The 21,061-nt window shown below is 46.8% G+C and overlaps 1 protein-coding gene across 3 annotated transcripts in view; it reads left to right on the top strand.

Annotated features, from left to right (window-relative positions):
• The window catches only part of Pknox2 (PBX/knotted 1 homeobox 2), a 271,709-nt gene that overhangs the window by 66,830 nt on the left and 183,818 nt on the right, over nucleotides 1-21,061 (top strand). For all 3 annotated transcript variants that reach the window (XM_041657711.1, XM_041657712.1, XM_041657710.1), the window contains exon 2: nucleotides 2,669-2,738. The gene's annotated coding sequence lies outside the window, so the exon portion shown is untranslated. The remainder of the gene's footprint in view (nucleotides 1-2,668; nucleotides 2,739-21,061) is intronic.

Below are 21,061 nucleotides of genomic sequence, written 5' to 3'. Positions count from 1 at the left end.
CATCTTTTTTCCTCTTTCTTTTACTCATCAATGTCAAAGTTCTTAAAATACGACAGCATTACGGCATACAGAACTAATATGAACTGCTAAGTCCAAAGGACATCACCAGTAGCTCAGCCAGACACTGTACAGCTACTGAGATCACATTCAACAACTTGGCAGCGTCAACAGCATATCCTGAGCTTGCACTGAACTCAGATGACCCAAGGTTCTTCTGTTGTTTTTCAAACTGATTCAGCCCATTCTGGTTCTGCAGTTGTTTTTTTTTTTTTTTTTTTTTTTTTTTTTTTTTTTTTTTTTTTGTATAAGAGCCAAGATTTGTGTGCATATACTTGTCAAATCATTTCCTACAATTTTATTAAGAAAATGGATTTGCATGTGGACATAGAGTATAATTTGATGGTTCAAGTAATGAGATTGTGGGCAATTTTGCCCCTGACTTTCAAAATTATTTCATTTGTGGTTGTCATGATGTTGGTGTGCGAGAAATAAAAGCTGGTGATGGAAAAATGAATGTTCTAGTTTAGGCCATCTTTTTAGGCCTTGGGGCAATCTGGATTTCGATCCTCTAGCATAGATGCTTCCCTTCTTGGGTTTGCATCGTGTGCAGAAGAAAAGTCTGCTATAGTTTCTAAGTTACTGGTGTCTCAGATGAGCAGTACAGAAGGGCAGACAGAGAACACACTGCCTCATTTAATAGACTCTAGAGACTGTGTCCCTAGTTCAGATATAATGTGGAAGGACCAAAGAAGAATACACATTAGAGACCCCCGCCAACCAAGAGCTTGCACTTGGTCGCTCTTAAAGATTCTGGAGGGAACAGTGTCCATCATTCAGCATCTCAGCAGATACTTACTGGGAATCTGGCTCATTTGAGGCACTCTGCAGAACTCTAGGGATATAAAGATACGTAAAATGTGTTTCCTTTCCTCAGTGACTAACAGTCTAGTGACATGGTCTACTTCATGAGGGACCTGCATCAACTATGACCAGGAATAATGCAGCCATTAGTAGAGAGCCACAAAAGAGCCTTTGCCTAGGGTGTACTATCATGGATAAGAGGGACAATTTATTTCCATGTGTGCATCTTGCTATACTTCATGCCTGCAGCTAATTGAAAGTCTACCTTTCCCCAGGATGCCTTTCTTGTCTTAGTTAAAGGGGAAATGCCCAAGTGAGTGGGAGAGTGGAACCATGTCCTACTATGTCCTTACCAAAACAGCTTTCAGTAACTAGGAGCTCTGATGCCAGACCTGATCTTTTTTGTCCGATACTCAGAGTCCTGGGTGGTTTAGACCACTGTGCTTGCTTGGCATCGTTTCTCCCTTTACAATCCACCAAGCAGAGAAACCTTGACCCTGTCCCAGGGCCCTCCACACTCCTCTCTTCGTCTTTCCTTAGATGACCTCCCTTTTTCAGCATGTCCCCGTGTGAGTCAGCTTTTCATCACTATCACGAAGTATCATAGACAATCATATTATAAAGAGGAAAGGCTGATTCTGGCTGATCGTCTTGGAGGGTCTACTCCATAGCTGATTGGTCGAATGACTTTGGACCTGTGTCATGGTGTGCTCTGGTAAAACCATGCAGCAGAGTAAAATTGCTCACCTTCTGACTGAAGAGCAGAAGGCAAAGAAGGAGAAACTGGGGTCACGCCATCCACTTCCAGGCCCGTCAGTGTTCTAAATCCCTCCCACTAGGCTCTGCCTCTCCATCTAATAATGCCACTCTGGCGACCAAGCTTCTGACACGCAGGCCGTTGGGAGACATTTAAGTGGAAACGTTCCATGCTTGACACCCTCTCCCTCCCACCAGCCGAGTCATGCCTATTCAGACTCACATCCTACCTCCTGTGAAACTTCCCTTGAGTGCTTCAACCCTGCTAACTTCATTGCATGGTGGAGAGAGAACGAGGTTCTCTGCCAGAACTTAGCATAACTCTGCACAATGCTCCCTTTGCTGGTATTCTTTCTTGGGGGCAAGCTTACTTCCCCAGTGAGGTACTGGTAACACCTTAAAAACAGGACCCAAGGATCCTGTTGTTTGTACATTCAGTGCTTGTAGATCATGGAGCAAACACCTGATAAACATATGCTTCTGTTTTTTTTTTTTTAAAAAAAATATCCCAGAAAGAAAATAAAAATAGTTAGATTTCTTTTCTAAGTTGTCCCCATCATGCCCCTCCATGCATATTTTCATTCCTACTCAACTGGACTTTTTTTTACCTTATGTTCCTCTTGTTGGGAAAAGGAAATGGTGTAATTATATTATAATCTCAAAAATTTTTTAAATAAAAAAAAAAAGTTCCTCCTGCTGCAAGACTTTTCTCTTCTCACCATGAGCAATGGGGTCCATTTTGTTTGTTTGCCTTGTGCAGACTTTCCCACCCTTCAGCCTTTCATAAGGGCTCTCAGCTCTGTTTCCCAGCACACGGTCTTCCACCAGGTGAGAAGTTCCAGTGAGCAGTTATCGCTTTGGACAGCGTGAAACATTTAGCCACCGAGAGCTCTTTTTTTTTTTCTCCTCTGTGGTCACAGGCCTGCGAGTCCCAGTTTTGCTGTTCGGCAGGCTCACCCCTGGGTCTACCCCATGCCTACCCTGCTTCTTACCCTCTGGTCACCCCAGTGAGTCTTACCCAGTCTATAAACATGTCTCCTTTTATTGGCAGGTGACGCCTGGAACAAGACTTTAAGGCTTTCTGTCCTCCATGCTGCTCACCAGAAAAGAGGCCCCAAACTGTAAGTAACTTTGATTGGCGTTTTCCACACCGACCTTATAAAGTTATGGGTTCAGGACCAGCCTCAAGCCTGATCCTTACCTGCTGCACATGGCAGAAGAGACACATGAATAATGAACCGGTCACAACGTAAAATACAGTGGGGTCTCTAATTAGATTACGTCTGAAGGCGACAACGAGGCTCTGTAATATGACATGCTGTTTAATTAGACTGTATCGATTGGACATAAAGGTAGAGTTGATATGTTACACGTGTCGTGAGTGCTGGGGAAGGAAGTCACTGAGTTCGCAAGGCCAACCTGATCCTCAGCCACTTCTGTCTGTGGCCCGAGAAGGGGTGCAGGGAAGAATGGGGTGCAGGGAAGAATGGAGGACATTAGGCCCCAGTCCAGGCCATGCTCCTAGCTCATGGTCTCCTTTCTGGTCAGTTATTTCTGGGGATGTACAAAGGAGAGAAAAGGAAACACTGCCGATCTCTTCCTTCCTTCAGCACTCAAACGACTCCACCTCATCGGAGGCTGACGGGCTCAGTGTTGGCCGCCACACTCGGCATCAGTCTGCCCACTTGTAGCTCGTGGCCAAAGCCTACTCTGTCCACCATTTCTTGGTAATTCCAGCTCACTGTGACCTCTCCCGTCCGGGTCTCTGCAGCGCTACCCCACTGCCCACTCCTCTGACTTGTGCTCCCTCCAGCAGGGCATGAGCTCCTGGTGGGGGCAGGGCTGGGACTCACCTTCTTTTTGGTTTTCAGTTGATAAGTGTTAGCAGGTGACTGGGTTACCCTGGGCCGGTATAGAGACTCCTCTACTGTGCTTCAGGGGCTACCTGAGGCTGAGGTACTACCACTGCGACTTTGATAGTACATTGGCTTTCAACCAGTCCATGGAATTATAAATGATTAACCGTTATCAGTGCACATCTTCACCTCTGTGTAAAAATAGATTGACTGTAATGAGTGTTTGAATAAATCATAAGAATGGCCGCCTTGCGATCGGCTAACATCCTGCCGATGACTACCCGGTGAGTGAGCAGGGCGCCGGTCCTCTGCCTAATGGCCTGCAATTCAGTGCTGGTTGCCTGAGTGAGTGATTGACGGGCCTCTGCTCCCAGGGCACCTCCTCTGAAGCCCTGGCTCTAGAGTGGTCAAATTCCCAGGCTGGAGGGGTGGGGAAGGGTGCCTTTCTCCATCCCGTTCCAGGAAAGCTTGCCTAGAACCGGGCATGGGGTGCGGCTGTGGATGTGGGCCGGGGGAGCTAGATGACCTCTGTGAGAATCGATGTCTCCTCATACCGGAGGTTACTGGGACCTCATAAGTCAAAACAAGTTTAAGGAGCAAGCTGAGCGTGAACCTTAATGAGAGCTGAGAGCAGCAGAGAAATTGTGTCTTCCTTCTGCATTGTGTGGGGAAAGCCGGCAATCTGAGCAGTGGGCACCGAAACCCAGAAAAACCTCCAGCAAAGGGACACTCTTGGACCTACAGCGAGGAGCCTAAGAGCAGGTTCAGGGCTCTTTGATAGGCAGGAGTCAAAGGTTTTTCAGGTAGTAGTTGCCCAAGCCACCTCAGGTGCGAGAATCCTACCCTTTGGAGAGGGAGACAGAAGTGAGACAGTAGTCGCAGAGTGACAGGGACAAGATAAGAAGAGACAGAATATCTGAAGTGTCTGAAGGAATTCAGAGGAAACAAGTAATAGCCGGATTTGCGTGGAAATAGTGGAAAGATACTGGATTTGCTGGAAACTTCAGGGAGAGTTTTATTCTAGTGGTGTCTTGGTTATTAGTCTATGTAAAAAACTGACACACAAACACAATAGCTGAATGTGTATTCTGCCCCAAAACTCTGTGAGTCAAGACTTTATTTAGGAATAGAGAAGACAGCTTATCTCTGTCTTCTGGTTACGGGATTTCAGTTATGGCAACTCAAAAGCTATGCAGTATAACCACCACAGGCTTGTTCCCTCAAAATCCTCAAAATTTGGTACTAGCTCTTAATTGAGACTCATTAGTCAGAACTTCATGGCCTTTCCACCTCATCTGAGCTTCCTTACAATATGGCTGCTAAGCTCCAAGGCGAAGCAGCCTGAGGGAGAGCAAAAGCCAGGTGGAGGCTTTGTTGCCTTTCATGATCTGCTATATAAAGCCAAGTAGCCCCACTTCATCCTGTCCATAAAAACAGGTCCAGAGGTCCACACTCCTCACCACCTCTCAACAGTATCAACATCCCGTTAAAAGAAGAGCAAGCGTGAGGTGTGTGTATATGCGTGTGTGTAAGTGTGTGTGTGTGTGTGTGTGTGTGTGTGTGTGTGTATCCCTCCATATTTACAGGGCATGGTTCTGGACCCCTTGCAGAGCCTCAAATCTGAGGCTGTAGATGCTGATACTTGCAGGCATAGTATTTACAAGCAGTCTATGTACATCCTCCCACATGCTTGAAATCATCTCTAGATTGCTTATAACACTGAGCACAATGTAAATGCTGTGTAAATAGTTGATAATACTATGTTGTTTAGAAAATAATAGGGAGCAAAAACACCTGGACTTGTTCATTACAGGTACTTTATTTATCAACTATTTCTTATCTGTAATTAATTGAATCTACGATATAACCTAGAGACGTGGAAGCCATTGCATGCTGTTGCGTTCATCTTTGGAAACCATGACCTACGACAACTGCTATTGGCCCTGTACAACAGGGCCTCACCTGTTTCCCAGAACAATTGAAATTGGCCCTTCCTGGGGGGATGATGTGTTCTGTACGGTCTGGAGAATGATCTATGATAGCTGTACTATCAGTTTTGAATGAGTGAGTTTATTAAGTAGATAGCAAACAAAAGATAAAGGAATAAATAGTGAGGAGCACAGAAGCAGCAGACAGCAAAAATATCTTCAAACTAGGTGCTAGAGGTAATTGGAGTATCCCAATTCAGAGCACAAAGAAAACGTAGAATCAAACCAGGGGCTTATGAACAACCAGCAGAAACTGACAGGGAAAAAGCCCCATTGGAGTTCACAACTGAGAGAGTCCTATACAAAACAAAGGAGTGAGACTCCAAATAAAAGAATAAATAACAACAGAAAGATGATTAGGTACCCACAATCATCCAGGGAAGTTGAGGCAGTCAGCTGGAGTTCCCAGTTGAGCTCTCCATCCATGGCTTAGCTTCTCATGGCTGAATTTCTGGCCTTCTGCTTCCATTGGAGGCCTCCTTATATTGTAGGATAAACAGTAGTACCTGGGTTGGAAATGGTTTGCCTTCAAACTAGTCTCAAGGGCATGATGTTTTAAAGATCTCAGCTGCTAATTGCTTTTCTTTCTCCCTGTCACAGAACCAGAAGGCCAGCCTGGTTCAGGACAGGGGTTTTGTTTTTTATTTTTTGGATTTTCGAGGCAGGGTCTCACTATGTGGCCCTAGCTGTCCTGGAACTTGCTTTGTAGACTAGGCTGGCCTCGAACTCCCAGAGATCTGCCTGTCTCTGCATCCCAAGGGCCAAGAATAAAGGCGTGCGCCACCACTGGCTAGGACAGGGGTGTTAGAGGAAGCTTCACATAAACATGCTTGGGTCTGAAGTGTGCTGAGTGACAACCTTGCTTTCAGAGTCTGCTTCTCGGTGAGCTTAAACAATGCACGACAATTTGCCACCATAACACACATTATACCCTGGGAAGAAACTTTAGCCCTCCAAGCCAAACTCAGCTTCTTCCCAGGCAGAGTGTGGTAGTACTAGGAGGTCCTGGGCTGGGAGAAACTGTGATCCCATGGTCCGCACCAGGAAGAATGTGGGTTTATAACCCACAGCCTGAACTCTCGGAACTAGAGGATTCTAGACCTGTAAACAAGGAGTCTTTGCTCACATCAAGGCTTCCCATATCTCCATTGTCATGGCCATCAAAACTGGAGTAGGCTCTAGGCAAAGCTCAGAGCTTAAAAGACTACAAGAGATTTGATGGACACCAACTTCCCCTGGGTACTCCAAGCCCTTTGCTGGTCTCCTTTCCCTCTGTCACAAGGTTTGGTCTGGGAGCCTGTACCTGGAAGGAACTACTCTCATCCCCCTTTCCATGCCCGATATAGATGCTGCTACATTTTGAAGGGAATCTGAGTGCTCTGACTACTTTACTGGGGCTTAAGGGATAAAAACAAATCCCAAGTCACCCAAGAGTAGAAACAGAACCAGTCCATCTTACAAGGGCTGACACTGGGAACAACTAGTGCCAGGAGCTAGGCAGGGAAGAGACTGGGTAAGTGGTCTTAGTCTTGATGAAAAGGTACTAGGGTTTGGCTTCCTTCCACATGAAGTCAAATTTAATATTAGTAAGCAATGCTTGCTGAGTGTTTACTGTATACTGGGCACTATGCTAAGCCCTTGGGGTGCATTCTCTCATCACACTGAACTTCATGGGATTCTGTTATTAGGTCTGTATATATGAAGAAGGGAAGGCCCAGAGCACGAGGGAAGTGCCATAGGAAGAAAGTCTGGGCACAGTTGAAATTCAGCTCTCTGTTATTAAGACTTAAACTACTTCATTAACTGGTCAGTGTATATTGTATGCATGTACAGACAACCACTCAACTTCCTCTAATAATTATCATGTCAACAAAATCTAAATTTCCTCAGTTTACTCTTCTTTAACAAGAGACCGTCTGATTACATCATCCCCAGTGTCACCTTTAGTGTTCAGATTCTAGGTAGAGAATATGGGAACTTCCTTAGGTATAGTTAAAGTGGGCCTACTTTATGAAGATAGTCTGGCATGAAGGTGTGGAATAATTTCCTTTCTTTCCCCTTTCAAAGTATTTAGGTCAGAAAACATGTTAAATTTGGGCAGTTATAGGAACCACATTGTCGCCACTCTCCAGGACAGCTGTTGTGGATCCAGATGTGAATACGCTAGAGTCATTCCTGCTACGCAGTGCTCAACAGTGATTTTTGCCATTCATTTGTTCAGTAAATAAAGATTTTTAAGAAAGGACAAGAAGGAAAGACACCAGGAAGAAAGAGCACTCCCTTCTATTGCTTCTGAGAAATGGTCCAGAATCTTGCCTTTAACTGTACTTGCCATAAAGTTCACTCATAAACTATTGATATTCTAATAATACACATTAGCATCTTGCCCTTTGACAAATGAATATTGAATGAGCAATAAAGAGGCAAAAGAGTATCCAGGTATACTGCTTCAGAAAGGCTGGAGTGCTGGGGGATTGTCCAAGGGAATAGCGCACTTCCAGATGCCTTGTGACTCTTGGCTCTTTCCCAGGACCCTCTGACAGGCTCTTCAGGGAACCCAGAGCCAGGTTTTTGCCTTTGCCTTTCCACTGTTTTTCTTCCCCTGGGCTGGAGAGGAGGGAAGGTTAATAAAGAGCTGATAGGAATTGGTCTTAATCCTCTGTGAAGTACCTGGCTTAGAGACCACCCCCCCCCCCCCCCCGTGCCTCCATTGCTTTTGATTAAAGTTACACTTTCTTCTCCAAAATCCCAAGTCTGAAACAAATGGCACAGTGGTGCACACTTCTATTCTCAATCCCTGAGGCAGAAGCCTGCAAATCTCTGTGTGTGTCTGAGGCCAGCCTGGTCTGCAGAGCTAGTTCCAAGCCAGCGATGAAGCAATGATCATATACAGAGATGCTTTCTCAAAAATAAATGAATAAATAAATAAAATAATTTCAAAAAAGCAATCTACAGTCAAGACAGAGTGCAACCTATAAGACATCAGACAATGAGCCTAAAGAACACAGATCAGCTTCCCCTCCTTGTTGTACCAGGTCCTTTTGGAATAGTGTGTGTGTGTGTGTGTGTGTGTGTGTGTGTGTGTTGTTAAGAGGGATGTTGTGGGTGGGGGTGCTGATCAAGTTTGTAGACTAGAATTCCCTGCCACTTCCTCCTCTCAGTATCTGCCTCCAACCCCACTACCTCAGCCTCCAGTGTCCTGTGTCCTTCTGTGGGCTGAAGTGAAGGGAGAGCGGTGGTAGGGTCTCTGTATAGGTCCAGCTTAATTGGTGTGATTTAATGGTGTTTTTGGCGGATTCAGATTTATACGGCTTTCTGAGCTGCAAATCTGCTTTCTAAATGTAGAATTTTTGTGGAGTGGTAAAAAATAATGGCTGTTCTGTGATTCCTGCCTCCCAAGCTAGGAGATTGCAATTTACATTATGCAAATAGACATTATGCAATCAAGGCACTTTAGCGGGAATCTGGCAGCAGAGAGGCCGCGCTGATGAGATGCCGAGGTCTGCAGCCCTAACCGGAGGGGCCCTGGGAAGAGCAGAGATGAAGTGGGGAGGAGGTGGGCTAGGCTGGCAGAGGAAGGAGGCCAGAGTCTCTTCCCCCGGTCCACGGAGGCCGAGTGGAGCCTGCCCGGAGATGAGCGCAACTCGGGAGCTGCCAAAGCGACTCTCTCAATTAATGGCTTTGTTTAATCATACCCCCTGTCCAGAAGAGTATTGTCTTACGGATAATTTCGTTTGCCTAACGAGATTTTGCTAATTAAATCTCCTTTCAGTTGGTGTGACTGTGCCTGCAGGAGAGGGGGCTATTTGGAGACTTCTCAGTAAACCTTTTTGGAGAGGGGCTTAGATAGAGTTGGGGGAGGGGCAGGAAAACAGGGAAGAAGACCCTGTCCTGCTGGAAGCACGGTTGAGCAGGGTTTGGAAACTCCTATCTCTCACTCTTTCCCTTGCCCACGGAAATGCGGTCGCTCACAAATCGTTCACCCAACAGAATGGCTTTGCGCTTCCCTCCTCCTCCCCATCGCCTGACATGGACACTACTATAGCAACCACTCTCTGCTTCTCCCCAAACCCTCCAGGAGGGCCTCGAACCTCAGAAGGAAGTTTCCAAGGACTTCCAAGTGCTGTTCCTGCTGCACCTGGCCGGGGTGGGGGGTGGGGGTCGGGGGTAGGGGGTGGGGGTGTCTGTACTGGGCTGCTTGCGGGACTTCTGTTACTTTCACTTAGTCAGCCAGTCTGTCTCTTTGGAAAGAAAAACGTGCTCCTAAATTGGCCATTTCTCCCGGGATAATTAATTATGTGGATCGAAGAGGGGACCTCCTTGTCAGGCTCATTTGTCATCAGAGCTGGTCAAGGAGAGACTTTATGGAGAGGAGGACAGGCCTGTGCCCCCATAGTTGGAGCCCAATTAGTCCTGTGTGTATAGCAGCCACCCTGATCTGTTAGTTAGCCTTCTGATTGTGGGTTCTCTACTGTCAATCCCTAGCCAAAAATGCTACACGGAAACTTTCAAAAGTAAATGAATCCTAAAATTTGGATGACTTTTATTGTAATATGTGGTGATAATCTGTAATAAAATTATAATTATTCTATTTTATTTAGCTATTGTTAATCTCTTTCTTAATTTATAAATTATACACTATCGTATATATGTGTGTGCATAGGAGAACATAGATAGATAGATAGATAGATAGATAGATAGATAGATAGATGACAGATAGATGGTTGGATGGATGGGGCAGGCGAGAGTGTTTAGTATCTTCTATGGCTTTAAATATTCACTGAGAGTCTTGGAATCTATTTCCTGAGGGCCTACTCCATGTGACCGTGCAACTCCTGTTCTGAACCACACTTAGTGGCCTTTCAGTGGCCTGAAGGTCAGTTTCCTTGGCCTGGCTGACCATGCGATGCATGCTTCAGTCATGGTCTGCTTTTCAGGTTCTTCTTCCCTTCCCATGCCATCTTCCTGCCCCCACCCCATCCACAGGCCCTCAGGGGTGGTATATTCCTGCCATTGAGGTCCCAAATGGCCCGCCCTTGCTGTTTCTCCTGTGCTTTTCTGCCTGGCTGCTTTGGCACTTGCTGCTTCTCTGTGTGAAATTCCCTCATCCAGGGCCGCTCAGTTTCTTTGTGGCTGCCTCCTCTGGGTCTTGCCTGCTTCCCCCCTCCTCTGCTGTCTGCTCTCCTTTTTTCCCTGTAGGCCCTCACTCCCATCCCTCATGTGCTTCCTTAACCCAGGCTTCTACAGTTGTGCCTGGCTGGAACACCTAGGTGAGTGGATGGAAAAGAGAGATGCGGCATGATGGAGGAGTACATCCCAGCAAAAAGAAGGTGATGGGGAAAATCATGAGGCTTGTTTCTGCGGAGCTCACATGGGTCACCAGTAAAACCGATGCTTTCTTCTATGTCTTCTTGGGAGCCCTGGCCCTTGTGCTGTAGATGCCAGTGCCTCATTTCACTCAGGTTCACACAAACCCTGTAAAATGAGTATTACTTCGACTGAGCAAAATGCAGCTCCTCCTTAGCGAAATGCGGCTCCTCGTTAGAGGGCAAGGCGCATGATGACCCCAGGAAGAGCCTCCTGTAGGGACCTGAAGGCTCCTGTGATTTCTCCTCCTCACCTCCTCACTCCATCATCCACCCACTCATCCAACTGCCTAACCCAGCATCACCTTGATAGTGTGGACTCTTCCCGAGACCACCAGGGCTCAGACATGTGTCAGGCTGCTGACGATGCCTATGGTTGCATGTCAGTGTGTGTTGATGCTGCTGGGAGCCCAGGACCCAAGGGTGACCTTGTCTGCTGCTTCTGGGCCGTTTTGGACTATTGTGCAACCAGAAGCAAAAGTCTGTTCCATGCTAGGTAGGGTTAGCCTAGGGAAACTGGCTCTGATCTTCAAGTGTGATCTAAGCGAACACGACTGTGTGTGTGTGTCTTGTGTTTTCTTTAGTGCCTGGATTTTGGTGCCTGTTCTCTTTTGCTCTCAAAATGTCTTTCCATGGGCTGTCTCCTCACCACAGTTGCATTTTGCGGAACTTCTTGACAATGCTGAGGTCTCAGAGTCTAACTGTAGGTACTCAACAAGTGCTGGGCAAATGTGCCAGTGAAGGTTTGCCCTCATGTGCCCTGAGGTGTGAGAGGGCTCAGTCTGAGTCCTGCTTTTGTTGCATATTTAGCTGGGGCCATGAGACTTGATTTTCTCATCTAGAAAGCAAGAATAATCATACTCCCCATTCTGTCTTTCTGGAAGGTAGTGTGAAGGAATTTAAGAGACATATGAAAGTGTTTTATAAACTATAAAGCACTGCAGAAGTATAAGAGGTTATTATTATAATGGTTATTGCACTTGAAGTGATCATTGTATTTGAAAATTAGGGATTCTGTTTTCAGGCATATAAAATCATCCAAGCCTGGCTTGAACTCTGAGACTCACAGAGCAAGGATTAGAAGAGCTAACTGATGCCAGACTTACCTGTTAGAACTTTCAGGGACTGAGGCCTAGCCCAGAGACCTCTGCTGTCTCCCCTTCAGTTGACTTCATAAGGTTGGAGCAACCTCGGAAAGTAGCCCCTCTTCATGTATGCGCTCCCCTCTCCCCAGGAGTTCAAGGCTGCACTCTCTTTGCAAACTCTGTTCTCCAGCCAGGAAGGAATGCCCTCCCACTTTCCCTGCTGATCTTTGCATGTGTTCATGTGTCTGTGAGCACACATGCACATGCATACATACTTGTGTAGAAGACAGAACTTAATATCAGCTTCTTCAAGTGTATCTCCATTTTATTTCTTAGGACGAAGCTTCGTCCTGAACCTGGACTCGCCTATTGGCTAGAATGGCTGGGCCAGCATGCCCTAGAGATCTCCTGTCTCCACTTCCCCAGTTCCCATGCAACCTCTTTAGCTTTTTATGTAGGTTCATGGGTTTCCAACTCAGGTCCTGATGAATACAGGTCCTTATGCATATATGGCAAACACTTTTCTAATTGAGCAAACTCTTGCTTACCACTGGCCTCTGACCCCCTCACGCCAAACTGCTGGCCTTTCTCCAGCTCCCAAATTATCAGGTATATCTACCTCCCTTAAGCATTCTCTCACAGTGTACCTGGATCTGTTAATGTCTGCCTCCGATGCCACAGTGCACACAGTAAGTAAGTCAAACCCCATTCAGGCAAATGATGCCTCAGCTAGCTGGGTAGAGGCTCCAGGTTGTAGGCATATTCTGTGGATAGAAGCATGTGTCTGTTGCTGACCCCTAGAGGTAAGCAGGTGCCTGCCTGTGAAGGCAGATGCTGCCTACCTTATCCCCAGCACCCACCCCTTCTCTTTCTTAGCAGGGTGGGTCCCAGCTGGTGGAGAACCTTCTGGTAGCTCTCCCAGGGCCCTGGTTCCCTTGCCTCCTCCTTGGTTCAAGACTTCTTGTCTTCCCCTTGTTCTGGGCCTCTCCCCCAGACCCTCCTACTCCCAGCCCCAGGCAGCCTCTCCAAAGTGCCAGGGGGCTGGGAGGCTTTTCATTACCAAATGCACTGAACCTATTTGTGAGTGTTTTGCAAAGTGTTTAATCCAAGGTGTTCCCTCAATTAAATTAGTGCAAACATCTGTGTCCCACATCCACCTCCATTTGCATTCTGTGCCATTTATTACAGCAGGAAATTGGAAGGCACCTTAGGAATACTTAGGACCGAATTAGGCTGGGGTGGGGGAGGCATCAGGGGGAGGCCTCATGCCTGTGAGGTTGACTCACAAGCAAGGCAGATCCCTCTCCAGGCTGGGACTTGCCAGGAACCAAGTCACTTTCTGGTGCAGGAGATCCCAATTGTTGTGGGGATGACCGGGTCATTTGGGGGCAACTGGGGGAGTTTAATTAATGCCCCTGGTCTCCACCTAGGGCCAAATAAATGCCTGCAGGGACAGGAAGAGCTCACTGTTGTCACTCTTCATTTTAAACCTAATTAAAAGGAAATCTAAAGTGGGACTGGAGAGTTGTCTTAGTGGTTAAGAGTACTTGTTCTTGTGAGGGACCTGGGTTCGATTCCCAGCACCCATACAGAGGCTGACCACTTCCTCCAGTAACCAGGTATGCATGGGATGCTCAGGCATATGTGCAGGAAAAAGTGCTCTTATGAGTAAAACAAATCTAAAAACACTTTAAAAATCTAACGCATATCGCACTTAGGTCACCCAGTTAGGTCTTTCCTGGGGAGGCCTTCCCTGCTGGAAGGTGAAGTTTTCTATCATGAAACTGCTTAGCTTTGGTGACTGCCTGGGCTTGGGTGGCAGCTCCTCAAGCCTTGGACCATATAATCCCCATCACTGTCAAGTTTGTCAGGTGTGTTAGGAGCCTGCCTGTCCTTCTACTGTAGGAGAAATGACAGAATTGTCTGTACTTTGACAAGCCCAGTGTATGTTGTAACTCTCCCACCTTGAGACAAGCCTCAGAAAAGGGAGCCATCTGCCCACGGGACCAAGGCTAGAAAGTGGGGCAAACACTTTCACCTGAAAGTTTCCGTGACTCCAAAAGCAGTTTCCCACTGTTCTCGGGATGACTTTCTCAAACGAAGCTGTTGGAAATGGCTTTGGATTGAAAAACTTGCTGTTTCTCCTAACTTCTCGACCCACCTACCTGGCCTGGTTGTATGGAGGCCTGTGTGCTCTTAGGATGACTTAAGATAACTAGAACTTCCCAGGACCTGTGAGAGTCAGCACTGGCTTGCAGCCAGATCACCATAGGAAACCCTGGGTGCTGGGCAGAGAGAGAGAGAGAGAGGAAAAGAAGCCTGGAGGCAAGGAAGAGGCTTAGGGTCTGTTAAGACACCTTAGAGGCCACTGAATTTCTGAGCCCAGAATGGGGAAACTGAGGCTTAAAAGAGGCAATCTCTTATCAAAGATACATAGGAAAGGGACCAAACTGTAACCCAGGATTCCTAGGTCCCAAGAAGGGCACAGTGTCAGGGTATGGAGGCCCTGGGCAAGGGGGCAGGGAGTGGGGTGGGTACTGCCTTCCAAGATACAAAATGCAAAGCCAGAGTGGAGCCAGGAGCTAGTGTGGGAGAGAACTCTCATAGCTGATTCATCTAGTAAGGGTCCTTCTTGGACCAGGGAACTTTCTTATCCTGGGACCTTCCATGGTCCAGGGAGCAGCTGCCATGTTTACCCTGGTCCCTTTAGGAAGGGGAGAGAGGTCCTGAGGTTTCATCTACAGACCTGGGGGGGGGGGGCAGCAGAAGAGCCAAGAGAGTACCCCAATCTAGGCCAGTGGCTTCCTAATAGTTCCTGCCTCTTTTGCCTTCCCCAGGCTGCCCTACCTTCCAAGGGAGCGATAGTGCAAGGCATGAGCAATGGGTTCCAGATTAAAATCCCACTCCCCCATTTTCCCCTCTCATCAGACAGAAACTTTTCTTTCCTTGGTTTCCCAGCCAATTAAAGAGTAGTGATAATCTCTGGAAGGCATGCGTGGCTCTGGCTAGAGGTTTAAGACATGTCATAAGTTTCCACCTTCCCTTAGTAGACCTGGAGCCTCAGTTCTGGGAACTGGGAACGTGTGGAGGTGAAGGCGGCCGCCCCTGTTTCAGTTCTCCCCTCTCTTTCCTCATCTTGCTTCTTTTTCTCATCAAAAGACTTTAATAAATATACCTCAGTATGTGGCGCTGCCTGGGGCTTTAGAAGAATGAATTGCTTATCCCAGCTCTTCCTTCCAGAAATGGCAGTCTCCAATCAAAACATATTTACTAAGGCTGTGTGTCGTACTCAGCTCTAGGCCCAGTCAGTGGGTCACCCTGAGAAGGGCCACAGCCTCCTCTCATCTCCTCCCAGGAACCAACAGTCCTTCCTTTCTTTGCAGTTGCCAGATCCCAAAAGTCTTTGGGCTTCTGTGCCTTTTCGAGACGCTATGCTTGGACACAGAGACTGTTTGCCTACAATGTTCTCTATTCCCTTCCTTCTCTGAGAACTCAGGAGAACTCAGGTTCTTTGTTGACGAGGACCCATACACACTAGGCATCCTATGACGTCATGGCAATGGTCTTCAGTTATGTCTTTTCCAGCAATGCCTCAGCTTCTCTCCAGTAGATGGGACTACTTTGACCCTCACTACAAAGCTCTCCTCTCTCTTTAGCGTTGATACCCAAAACATGCTGTTTTGTTGGGCAACTTTTAAGGCCTCCACCAGAGAGCTGGATGAGAGGCTGTCAGAGTAGCAGACTAGATCTCTAGTTTTCAGAGTGTTGGTTCAGTCGGAGAGTCTTTGCTAGCCTCTCTTGTCTGTTTCTGTTTGTTTGTTTGTTTTTGGAGACAAGGTTTCTCTGTTGCTTTGAAGCCTGTCCTGGAACTTGCTCTGTAGAACAGGTTGGCCTGGAACTCACAGAGATCCCCGTCTCTGCCTTCCAATGTTGGGATCAAAGGCGTGCGCCAAAACCACTCCAGCTTCTTTCTTTCTTATAAGTATTTGCTTTTTACTGCCCAGTCTCAGAATATGGGATTTCCAGATGGATATAGGATAGGCACAGATAGTTGACCTCCTAATGTAATGTCCCTTTACCTTGGTCAGGGAGCCTTTCTTTTCCCTCCACACGGCCAAAACCTGCTTATCTTCCTAATCCTGATGCCATCTCTTCTATAGATTCTTTTGGTAAAAGCTCAATATTTCCTTCCTTGCCCCTGGCCTGAACTTTCCGATGCTGGCCAGTGTACCTACATTCCTGATAGTTTATGCTTGTCCTTTTACATGGAGAGCCCATGGCTGGTGGCTGATGCTTCTAACCATTGCTCTACTTAGTATGGTTCCTGGAACATTCTGGTTGATCATACCTGTTTGCCCAATGGAAGAATAAACAAGCCATTACTCCGAGTTTATCTAAGAGGGAGACACTCAGGCTCCTTTCACATCCTTGGCTTTGAACTTTCTCCTCCAAGGTTCTGATGGACCCAGAGGCAGCTTTGGTCTCAGGACCAGAAACAAGATGCTATGACCTGCAGAAGAAAAAAAAGTGTTGAATTCTGCTTGGTATTCAGAACAGACTAGAATTGCTTTTGTCATTATGTTTCTTAAATCACATCAAATATTGGCAATGTGTTTGATATGCATGTGTCTATACAACCATGTACTTAGCTATTGAGAATGTGTTAAACATTTGCTGATAAAGTGTAGCAACATCTGAGAACCATAGACTTGGGCCAGTGGGCCACTGCTTAGAAGAGGAGACCAAGTTTTTAGAGTATTGGCCTTATCTCATGTGTAGAGCCTTACATCCTGAATCTTTATTATTAGTAGTAATTTATTTATTTATTTATTTTGAGGCAGGATCTCTCTATACTATAGCCCTGGCTGGCCTGGAACTCACTATGTGACTTGACTGGCCTCAGAAACACAGACATCTGACTGCCTCTGCCTCCCAAGTGCTGAGATTAAAGGTGCCTTCTCCCACACCTAGTTTATAATCTGAATCTTGCTAGATAGCAAGTCTCTTAAGGAAAGGAACGTGGGGGTCCAGCTCCCCAGTGTCTGGTATAGCAGGCACTCATAGATAAGTGGGGCTGGGATAGTATTAGTTTGAATTGATTACGATTGTTAGACAGTCTTTGGAAGCTTTAAAATTTGATTTTTGTTGAATCCTCTATTGTTTACTTGCAGACAGTACATTTGTGAATTAGTAGGGAGCCATCATGTGGCATAAATAAACAATGGGATGGATTTTTATTGTCATTGTCTCTGGGAATTCTCATAGGGTCACACATTTGAGATCTTGGATTTCAAGTTTTATTTGTATTCCTTTTTTTTTTTTTTTTTTTTGATTTTTCGAGACAGGGTTTCTCCGTAGCTTTTGGTTCCTGTCCTGGAACTAGCTCTTGTAGACCAGGCTGGCCTTGAACTCACAAATCAAGCAAGACATTTTCCTGATATAAATGTTCAAACAGGTTGAGAAATCAGAACGCACTGGGCTGCACACTGCCAGCGGTACATCATTTTGCCTAAACCCCTGCTTGGCCCCGCCCTGTTCAGGCCAGTCCCAGGCAGCCCATTTCCTCTGCAAATGCTGCAGGCCGCATTCTTTTAGGAAGAGCCAGCCCTCTCTGTCAATTTCCAGCATGTAGCAGGAACCGCACTGGGCCTTGCTGGGCAAAGCCCCTACCCACCAGCAAGCTGGAGAATCAGCCTTCCTGCAGGAAGCAGAGAGGGCTGGGAATGATCTTATGTAATAGTAAATAGACCCAATTGTTAAGCAGAACTTCTGGGCTCCCGTGTTGAAATTTCAGAACTTAAACGGAGACCGATCAGATGAGAACATGCGAGGAAGACAGGCCCACAGAGAGAGTTGGAGACACGCCGAGATGTGAAAACCGAGGCCCGGAAAGCGACCCGTTCATGCTTGTGGTTACACAAGCAAAAAGCAGCAGTGGCGGAGTCAGGATCATGCCTGGGTCCCCTTCGCCTGTTCTCTGTGGGTGGGTATACCTCGTCTGTGGCAGGCCAGGCCCGCCTTTTTTGCACACCCAGGTGTCTGTGTGTAGGAGGAGTACACGCTGAACCCTCAGCGGGCCCTGGGTTGTAGGCACTCTCTCTGTCCCTCAACAGCTTTCCAGAAGGGCCAGTGGCCCACAGCCCCTCAAAACATGGTTGGCGACATGTGACTTCTCCCTTCCTGTACAAGCTGAGCACTTGCCACCCTGCTGTCTGTTTTTCCTTGCTAAGGTTCAGTTCTAATTATGTTGATTTTCTTCATCCCACCCCCTCCTGGAAGCTTATTAGGTTGAATATTTTTATTTATTATCATTTCGCCCAACTCCTGCCAGCATTTCCAATTACTCTCCCCGCTTCCTTGTAATTGTCTTTCTGTAATGGCTCTGAAACAATTGCGCTAAATGAGGTGTCTCCTGCAAGATGAGAGTCTCACTTCATTAAAGGCTAATGTATTCTCAGCTCCAGCTCTGTGGGGCTAGCTTGGAAGGAAGACATTTAAACAGCTTCTTTTATTTTATAGGGAGCAACTTTTCAGCAAAGAAGATGTCTGTGGGGTATATGTATATGTGTGTGTGTGTGCGTTGCCTGGATTTTAATTTAAAGAAAGTTTATGAAATAGTAGAAGTCCCCCTATTGATGAGGCTATTGTCAGGTAGCTGCGGTTTATGCAAAGGGTAGGAGGAGGACAGAGGAAAAGGGGCTCTCCACACACATATATTCCATGCCTTTCTGCAGCCCCCACTCCTTCCTCTCTTGCTCTCTGCATGCTGGATTAACCCCCAAAGTTGTTCACCCCTCCATCCTGCCTCTACCTTTGGTATTGTGTGCCCAGATTCCACAGCGGGGACGCTCTCCGGTTATGCATTTCTGAAGAATCCGGTCTTTTCAGTTCATGAGCCCTGACTCCGTTGCTCATTTATTCATTCCTTCACTTGCTCATTGTCTATTCATTTGTCCTTTTGTCATCCATTCAGCTTGTGTTTATTGCCTGCTCTGTCTGAGCTCCATTCAGCAGGGGCTATGTCCTTTTGGAGAAATAGAGACAGATGATTGGTAAGCGGGCACCACCGGTACAGGATGGCAAGTGCTGTAATCAGGTCCGGGCAGACACTCTGTGAGCAGCCAGCAGGGCACCTCGGGAAACCTCAGGGGATCCACGGAGGCTCCCAGAGGCAGAGTGGTCTGGTCTGATACCTGGAGGATGAGGAGTCAGCCAAGCGGCACGGGGTGGGCGGAATAACTCCAGGCAGAGCTAACTTCGTGAATTGAGTCCTGGTCGCCAGAGATAGCTTGGCAGGTGAGGGGGAAATGTAAAATTTCCATCTGGCAGACACACCGTGGGACAAAGGCTGTGGAGAGAGGTGGGACGAAACATCAAGGAGGGTCTTGAAGGCTATGTTCCCTAGAGACTAGTCGTAGGACCCTGAAGAGTTCTGAGCAGGGGATTAATTGGCAAGATTTGTGTTTTGGAAGGATTGCTACTATTTCAGTCCGTACAGTGGGTTGGAGGGAGGCAAGCACAGAGGTTAGGAGATCTTGCAAGAGCCCATAATGACCCGCAGTAGAGACAAGTGTATTAATCTGTAAGATTCCCAGATGGAGCAGGGACACACTTGGGAGGTGACTGGGCAAATGTGCGAAGCCAGGGCAGAGTGTGACTCATTGAAAGGTCCATGCAGTCTGCAGGTTGTGGGACTCTGGGCTTAAATTCTAGCAGATGCTGGTACCTTGATTGTCGTCATCAAAAGCAGCAGAGCACTTTTGCCTGTGGGGCCTGTGGGTTGCCCATGATCATTCGCTCCCTCCTTCAAGGGATTCTAGGCTGTTAGTCTGGAGACTCTTCCAAAGCACTCCTGTATTCGTTAGATTTTTCACTGCTATGTTGAATATCTCAGAAAAATAACTTGAAATAAGGAAAGATTTATTTGGCCCAATGGTTTCGGAGATTTCAGTTTGTGGTTCCCAGGCCCCGTGGTGCTAAGGCAGAGCACTAGAGCTGAGAGGACGTAATGAAAGGCTCATCTCATGGCATTGACAAAACAAACACGGCTCGGAAGATGGCTCTGTGTGCAAAGGCGTTTGCTGCCAAGCCTGGCAACTGGAGCTCCATATCTGGACCTACATTATGGAAGGGAGGACCAGCACACACACGTTGTCTTCTGACCTCGACATGCATGCCAAGGCATGTACACATTCTGCCCACTCCCCACCAAACAGGAATGGACTACAGTTTTTCTTCCAAAATAATCAGAACAAAGAAGAGATTTCAGACATCATAGAGCTTCCACGTCTGTGATCTATCTCTTCTAACCTCTCTTCACCTCCATCATATTGCTATAATGCAATCAAATGATAGATCTGTCAACGTGTTAATCCACTGATTAGATAATAGTTTCCACAACCCAATCTACCTCTTAAAGATTAGGCCCACTAGCTGAGGACCAACGTTCAGTATGAAAGAGTGTTAGGGATCACTTTCACCCAAATCATAAGGACCCCGGTGCACCGAACTGAACAGCTCTCTATCAGCTCTGACTTCTGCCCCCAGATCATGACCTAAGCTAAGACTTCCAGTGTTGCCCCAGGAGCTCCCGGGCCAGAGAATTGCTTCTTCCAAAGGAGTTTCTAGTTCAGAGTCCAGAAAAAGTAAAAGGCTCATCCTGTCATGTTTGGGTTGCAGGGATTTAAGTAGAACCATCAGTGTTTTAATGCCTCAGGCAACTTCACTAGGGCCCTTGGATGCTTGCCAGCAAGTGTGATATGAGAGATAATCATCACAGCAGCACCCGCTCACACTTATCAAGGTAGGCACCTTTTCACGCACTTAGACACATCTCATTTTGTTCTCATATCGCTTTGATCATGTAGATGTTGTTATAGTGTCTATTATGGAAAGGAGGAAACTGGGGATCAGAAAAGACACCCATGGTTGCATTTCCTGCTCAGGATAAAAAAAGGAAGAAGTCTAGCTCCCTGAGAGCTAGCATGGGTGCTTTTGTACAGAGGGAAGATGGCTTGTTCAGTCCCCATTTACTGATTCCTCTTACTGTCTTCATTAGGACACATCCTTCCAGGTTCTAGGCAAATGTCACTCCCTCCCTCCTTCCCCTAAACCCTAAACACAGCAAGCAGTTCCTTCCTCCCCAGTTC

The sequence above is a fragment of the Microtus oregoni genome, unplaced genomic scaffold (genome assembly GCF_018167655.1).
Source record: "Microtus oregoni isolate MIOR12 unplaced genomic scaffold, Mior012 000008F_ref0000371, whole genome shotgun sequence".
In the NCBI taxonomy this organism is placed as follows: Eukaryota; Metazoa; Chordata; class Mammalia; order Rodentia; family Cricetidae; genus Microtus; species Microtus oregoni.
This window is presented reverse-complemented; position numbering and strand designations above follow the sequence as displayed.